Source organism: Salmo salar, unplaced genomic scaffold (genome assembly GCF_905237065.1).
Source record: "Salmo salar unplaced genomic scaffold, Ssal_v3.1, whole genome shotgun sequence".
NCBI classification, from domain to species: domain Eukaryota; kingdom Metazoa; phylum Chordata; class Actinopteri; order Salmoniformes; family Salmonidae; genus Salmo; species Salmo salar.
In genome coordinates this window covers 45,120-52,671 of record NW_025549769.1, presented here as the reverse complement: position 1 = coordinate 52,671, position 7,552 = coordinate 45,120, and the positions used below count along the sequence as shown (strand labels likewise).

Below are 7,552 nucleotides of genomic sequence, written 5' to 3'. Positions count from 1 at the left end.
GGTGGTACCGGTACCGAGTCAAAGTGCAGGGGTACAGGTTAGTAACGAGGCTCTATACAGGTGGTACCGGTACCGAGTCAAAGTGCAGGGGTACAGGTTAGTAACGAGGCTATATACAGGTGGTACCGGTACCGAGTCAAAGTGGAGGCTATATACAGGGGGTACCGGTACAGAGTCAATGTGGAGACTATATACAGGGGGTACCGGTACAGAGTCAATGTGGAGGCTATATACAGGTGGTACCGGTACCGAGTCAAAGTGGAGGCTATATACAGGGGGTACCGGTACAGAGTCAATGTGGAGACTATATACAGGGGGTACCGGTACAGAGTCAATGTGGAGGCTATATACAGGGGGTACCGGTACAGAGTCAATGTGGAGGCTATATACAGGGGGTACCGGTACAGAGTCAATGTGGAGGCTATATACAGGGGGTACCGGTACAGAGTCAATGTGGAGGCTATATACAGGGGGTACCGGTACAGAGTCAATGTGGAGGCTATATACAGGGGGTACCGGTACAGAGTCAATGTGGAGGCTATATACAGGGGGTACCGGTACAGAGTCAATGTGGAGACTATATACAGGGGGTACCGGTACAGAGTCAATGTGGAGGCTATATACAGGGGGTACCGGTACAGAGTCAATGTGGAGGCTATATACAGGGGGTACCGGTACAGAGTCAATGTGGAGGCTATATACAGGGGGTACCGGTACAGAGTCAATGTGGAGGCTATATACAGGGGGTACAGGTTAGTCAAGGTAATTTGTACATGTAGGTAGAGTTATTAGTGTAGTGTAGTGCATAGATAATAAACAGTAGGTAGGGGTGTAGTGCATAGATAATAAACAGTAGGTAGGGGTGTAGTGCATAGATAATAAACAGTAGGTAGGGGTGTAGTGGCGATATACAGGTGGTACCGGTACCGGGTCAAAGTGCAGGGGTACAGGTTAGTAACGAGGCTATATACAGGTCAAAGTGCAGGGGTACAGGTAAGTAACGAGGCTCTATATAGGTGGTACCGGTACCGAGTCAAAGTGCAGGGGTACAGGTTAGTAACGAGGCTATATACAGGTGGTACCGGTACCGAGTCAAAGTGCAGGGGTACAGGTTAGTAACGAGGCTATATACAGGTGGTACCGGTACCGAGTCAAAGTGCAGGGGTACAGGTTAGTAATGAGGCGATATACAGGTCAAAGTGCAGGGGTACAGGTTAGAGGTCATTTGTACATGTAGGATGGGGTGAAGTGACTATGCATAGATAATAAACAGCGAGTAGCAGCAGGGTACAATATAAATAGATGGGGGTTCAATGTAGATTTTCTTAACTCTTTCTTGAACTGCATTGTTGGTTAAGGGCTTGTAAGTCAGCATTTCGCGGTAAGGTACCTGCTGTATTCGGCGCATGTGACAAATAAAGTTTGATTTGATTTGAAATAGTCCAGGTAGTCAATTTTCTCTCATTGCCAAGGGTCGACCTGGGGACCAACATCCATTCATCTGACGTTCAACCTGCCTCTGGACAGGTTGAACTGAAGCCTTCGCTTAGATCCAGCGGTGAACCGTGATTATAGGACTTAGGCCGTCAGAAGGACCAAACATCTTCCAACACGTCGTGTCAAACTATAAAATCATCAGAATAAGAGAAAACACAGCATCACGTAATGCTCCCGACATTATATAGTCTGTAGTCGGGTCGTTCTAGTTGTAGTGAAGGAGGAGCAATGCTTTTTGATGACATTCACTCCAGTCGGCCCCAAGAAGTCAGAACAATACAATTACACAACTGTTTCATTTCCAAAATGAAATGAACAAACCAGCTGTTACTTCCCATTGCAAAAATATATCACTGGTTAGTGTGCTGAACGTCATAAAATAAAGTTTGAATGCAGTAATGTTTCACAGTCATTGTAAGTGAGGACCTGGTGGACCTAATGGATAACTGTACAATAATTTGGGGTTTTTGGCTCATTAAATGTGGTTAATGTAGGGCTCATAAAATGTATTTATTATATGTCTCATCAGACTCAGGTAGCATCAGATTACAATGTTCATGCTGATCAAAGCTCTCATCAAATCCACACATTTATATACCTTATAATGCTTTTGAATGACACTTCCAGTTTGGATGGAAACTACCAGGTTACCTGGGAGAAAAGTGATTTATTATCCTATAATCCCGGGAAATATTCAACCCTAATGCGCATACAGGTTGATTCACAAGACACCAATCAAGTAACTTACATATATATATATATATATATATATATATATATATATATATATAGTATCTTCATTAGGCCTAATGGCATTTTATGAAGTTTGTTGTAGTGACTGAGTAAGCCTCCAAAGTGCTGTGTTTGTTAGTTTATTATGTGGAGAAAACATTCAGGCAGCCAGGACCATAAGCCAGGCCCGCTCCTTAGGCCGTACTGTAGGCCTGGCTCTCTCACTGCAGTCCAGTGCTGTGTTTGTTAGTTTATTATGTGGAGGAAACATTCAGGCAGCCAGGACCATAAGCCAGTCCTTAGGCCGTACTGTAGGCCTGGCTCTCTCACTGCAGTCCAGTGCTGTGTTTGTTAGTTTATTATGTGGAGGAAACATTCAGGCAGCCAGGACCATAAGCCAGTCCTTAGGCCGTACTGTAGGCCTGGCTCTCTCACTGCAGTCCAGTGCTGTGTTTGTTAGTTTGTTATGTGGAGGAAACATTCAGGCAGCCAGGACCATAAGCCAGTCCTTAGGCCGTAGTGTAGGCCTGGCTCTCTCACTGCAGTCCAGTGCTGTGGACATCTTTGAAGTTTGGCATCTAGTAATTTAGGAGGGACACTTTATGAAGACCTCCTCACAATGGCCTGATCATACAAGGCTCTACAGACAGATACAAAAAAAAGACAGGCTATTTTTTATTGTTCACATTATTTTCGTTGACGACGTATTGAAGTCAAGTGGTTGAACATGAGATGCAGTTTGCTGAACTACAGGACAGGAAGGAAACAGCGACGGTCGGTGGATCTCTGGCGCCACCAGGTGGACAATTACTTCAGTTCGGTTGTAGCAGCAACGATACCATGTATATTTAATACAAGATCAAATGTTATGTCAATATTATTATCTCCATATTGTCCCCCCACCACCACCCGTAATATATTATTATTCCAATTTAGCTGTTGATCTGGTTTTAATTTAACAACGCTTTCTCTCGTTTCTGATTGGAGGGTGGAGGGCGGATGACCACGTGACTTTATAACTTACCAAAGTGTAACTTTATAACAGTGAAACGTGGTTATTCCTGACTTTGATCAACTCCCGATCCATTGCTAACATTTATTTAAAGCATTATCTTTTTAATGGAAAACAAAAAACATACCGAGCTCATTTTGGTGTAACCATAGTAGAATTTGACGTGTCGGTGAACGGCGACTTCCTCCCGAAAGCATTGCGGTATCGCTTCTCGGCCTTTTGGCTAAGATCAAGTGTAGTATCTGTTCTTATCAGTTTAATATCTGATACGTCCCCTATCTGGGGACCATATATTAAATTGATTTTTGGAACAGGGAGATGGAATAGGGGCTTGCTCCGTCCACTCCACGCATCGACCTGGTATTGCAGTACCTCCAGGAACGGTGCACCTCCTGTGATTGTGAAGAGAAATCAGAATGAGTCGCTTCGTTGGTCTATATTGTGTTTTCACATTGAGCAAGTGAATTATCAGTATCAGTGATGGCTAGATAGTGCTGCTCACATCGGTACGACAGCTGTTGTGAATGGGGGTCCGTTCATCTTCTAATCAAAGATTTCTCTTCACGGGATACAGGGAAATGCTGACTTGCAAACTTCCCTCAACAGTACAATACCCATGATCAAAAATATACACAAATATACACAAATAGCTAAGTAATAAAGTAGTAACATTTTTGTTGTTGTTATGATTGGAAATATATACATTAGAAGACTATACAGAATAAAGTATGAAATGTGTTAAAGTCATGTACTGGTAACATGGACTGCCTCACAAGCAACAGTCTGGATGAAAACAACTTTTGCAAAACAGTAAATGTATTTTGAAAATGTAGTTGTCTTTTAAACACATAAAAACATTCATAAAAAAATATATTATACAGTCAAAATTGCAAATACATTGATCAAAATAACACAACTGCCTGCAGAAATATGAACACATCTCTGCTGATCTCTTGAGTGCAACAGCCAACAGAACAGGAAGTTGGTCTCTTTAAAACCCCAGGAGATCCATTAATGTTCTTTGCCGTCACTAAATCATGATGATCAACTATCCAAAGGTGCAGAATTATGGGCGATTACTCTCCTTTTATGCAAATTTCACTAAACTATTTCATGCACATCAAATTTGATTCCTGATTAAAAAAAATAATACAAATTGTGTGCACGACTCATTTATCGGGTATCATCACAATCCAATTCCATGTATTAAATACATAGGCTGGTTTTCTCATAGTTTTGTAGACTTTCCATTGGCGGACAGAAACACAATCCACAATAGAAATAAGGAGAGCTGAATACAACGGGGGACACAGGCCTCAATCCACATCAAAACATTTGGATTTGGACTAAACTATTTAATGTCAGATAAATCATGTAAAACAATCTGGTTGATGGTTAGCCTCATATACATGATCTATTTATAATGTAGAACATGCAGCTAACTACACAATAAGGAAATGATGTGTGAGTTCAGCTATTCAAAGGGCACATTCATTGATTGCACATGTCCATTAGGCCAGTAATGCCATCATACTGTAGACATACAGTATGGCAGCGTTGGTAATGCCATCATACTGTAGACATACAGTATGGCTGCGTTGGTAATGCCATCATACTGTAGACATACAGTATGGCAGCGTTGGTAATGCCATCATACTGTAGACATACAGTATGGCAGCGTTGGTAATGCCATCATACTGTAGACATACAGTATGGCAGCGTTAGTAATGCCATCATACTGTAGACATACAGTATGGCAGCGTTGGTAATGCCATCATACTGTAGACATACAGTATGGCAGCGTTGGTAATGCCATCATACTGTAGACATACAGTATGGCAGCGTTGGTAATGCCATCATACTGTAGACATACAGTATGGCAGCGTTGGTAATGCCATCATACTGTAGACATACAGTATGGCGCGTTGAGTAATGCCATCATACTGTAGACATACAGTATGGCTGCGTTGGTAATGCCATCATACTGTAGACATACAGTATGGCAGCGTTGGTAATGCCATCATACTGTAGACATACAGTATGGCTGCGTTGGTAATGCCATCATACTGTAGACATACAGTATGGCAGCGTTGGTAATGCCATCATACTGTAGACATACATTATGGCAGCGTTGGTAATGCCATCATACTGTAGACATACAGTATGGCAGCGTTGGTAATGCCATCATACTGTAGACATACAGTATGGCAGCGTTGGTAATGCATGCCATTATGATAAGCAGCAAAATGGATGATATCCTGAGAAAGCGTGAAAATCAATGTGTAGCGTCTATAATATAATTTCATTTTGATTTAAAGCTCTTTAATTGTTTTGATGAACTAGCCCAGAGCCATTCTTAGATAGCCTGTGGTTAAGAACAATGCAGTGCGAAAAGGCCTTTTAACATGCATTGTAATGTGGCTATCGTAGCGTCTATAATATACAGTCTATAGCCAGAACATTACCCTGAATATGCTAAGGTAATGTGGTTATCGTAGCGTCTATAATATACAGTCTATAGCCAGAATATTACCCTGAATATGCTAAGGTAATGTGGTTATCGTAGCGTCTATAATATACAGTCTATAGCCAGAACATTACCCTGAATATGCTAAGGTAATGTGGCTATCGTAGCGTCTATAATATACGGTCTATAGCCAGAACAGTACCCTGAATATGCTAAGGTAATGTGGTTATCATAGCGTCTATAATATACAGTCTATAGCCAGAACATTACCCTGAATATGCTAAGGTAATGTGGCTATCGTAGCGTCTATAATATACGGTCTATAGCCAGAACATTACCCTGAATATGCTAAGGTAATGTGGCTATCGTAGCGTCTATAATATACAGTCTATAGCCAGAACATTACCCTGAATATGCTAAGGTAATGTGGTTATCATAGCGTCTATAATATACAGTCTATAGCCAGAACATTACCCTGAATATGCTAAGGTAATGTGGCTATCATAGCGTCTATAATATACAGTCTATAGCCAGAACATTACCCTGAATATGCTAAGGTAATGTGGTGCTGGTAGCGTCTATAATATACAGTCTATAGCCAGAACATTACCCTGAATATGCTAACGTAATGTGGTTATCATAGCGTCTATAATATACAGTCTATAGCCAGAACATTACCCTGAATATGCTAAGGTAATGTGGTTATCATAGCGTCTATAATATACAGTCTATAGCCAGAACATCACCCTGAATATGCTAAGGTAATGTGGCTATCGTAGCGTCTATAATATACAGTCTATAGCCAGAACATTACCCTGAATATGCTAAGGTAATGTGGCTATCGTAGCGTCTATAATATACAGTCTATAGCCAGAACATTACCCTGAATATGCTAAGGTAATGTGGTTATCGTAGCGATCTATAATATACAGTCTATAGCCAGAACATTACCCTGAATATGCTAAGGTAATGTGGCTATCGTAGCGTCTATAATATACGGTCTATAGCCAGAACATTACCCTGAATATGCTAAGGTAATGTGGTTGTCATAGCGTCTATAATATACAGTCTATAGCCAGAACATTACCCTGAATATGCTAAGGTAATGTGGTTATCGTAGCGTCTATAATATACAGTCTATAGCCAGAACATTACCCTGAATATGCTAAGGTAATGTGGTTATCGTAGCGTCTATAATATACAGTCTATAGCCAGAACATTACCCTGAATATGCTAAGGTAATGTGGTTATCATAGCATCTATAATATACAGTCCATAGCCAGAACATTACCCTGAATATGCTAAGGTAATGTGGTTATCATAGCGTCTATAATATACAGTCTATAGCCAGAACATTACCCTGAATATGCTAAGGTAATGTGGTTATCGTAGCGTCTATAATATACAGTCTATAGCCAGAACATTACCCTGAATATGCTAAGGTAATGTGGCTATCGTAGCGTCTATAATATACAGTCTATAGCCAGAACATTACCCTGAATATGCTAAGGTAATGTGGTTATCATAGCGTCTATAATATACAGTCTATAGCCAGAACATTACCCTGAATATGCTAAGGTAATGTGGTTATCATAGCGTCTATAATATACAGTCTATAGCCAGAACATTACCCTGAATATGCTAAGGTAATGTGGCTATCGTAGCGTCTATAATATACAGTCTATAGCCAGAACATTACCCTGAATATGCTAAGGTAATGTGGCTATCGTAGCATCTATAATATACGGTCTATAGCCAGAACATTACCCTGAATATGCTAAGGTAATGTGGTTATCATAGCATCTATAATATACAGTCTATAGCCAGAACATTACCCTGAATAT

At 40.8% G+C, this 7,552-nt stretch overlaps 1 non-coding gene across 1 annotated transcript; it reads left to right on the top strand.

Moving 5' to 3' along the window:
• The first annotated feature begins 3,444 nt into the window (after positions 1 to 3,444).
• LOC123738793 (U2 spliceosomal RNA) lies at positions 3,445 to 3,635 on the top strand. Its single transcript, XR_006767540.1, has one exon. It is a non-coding gene; the product is annotated as a U2 spliceosomal RNA (small nuclear RNA).
• Positions 3,636 to 7,552: the final 3,917 nt, after the last annotated feature.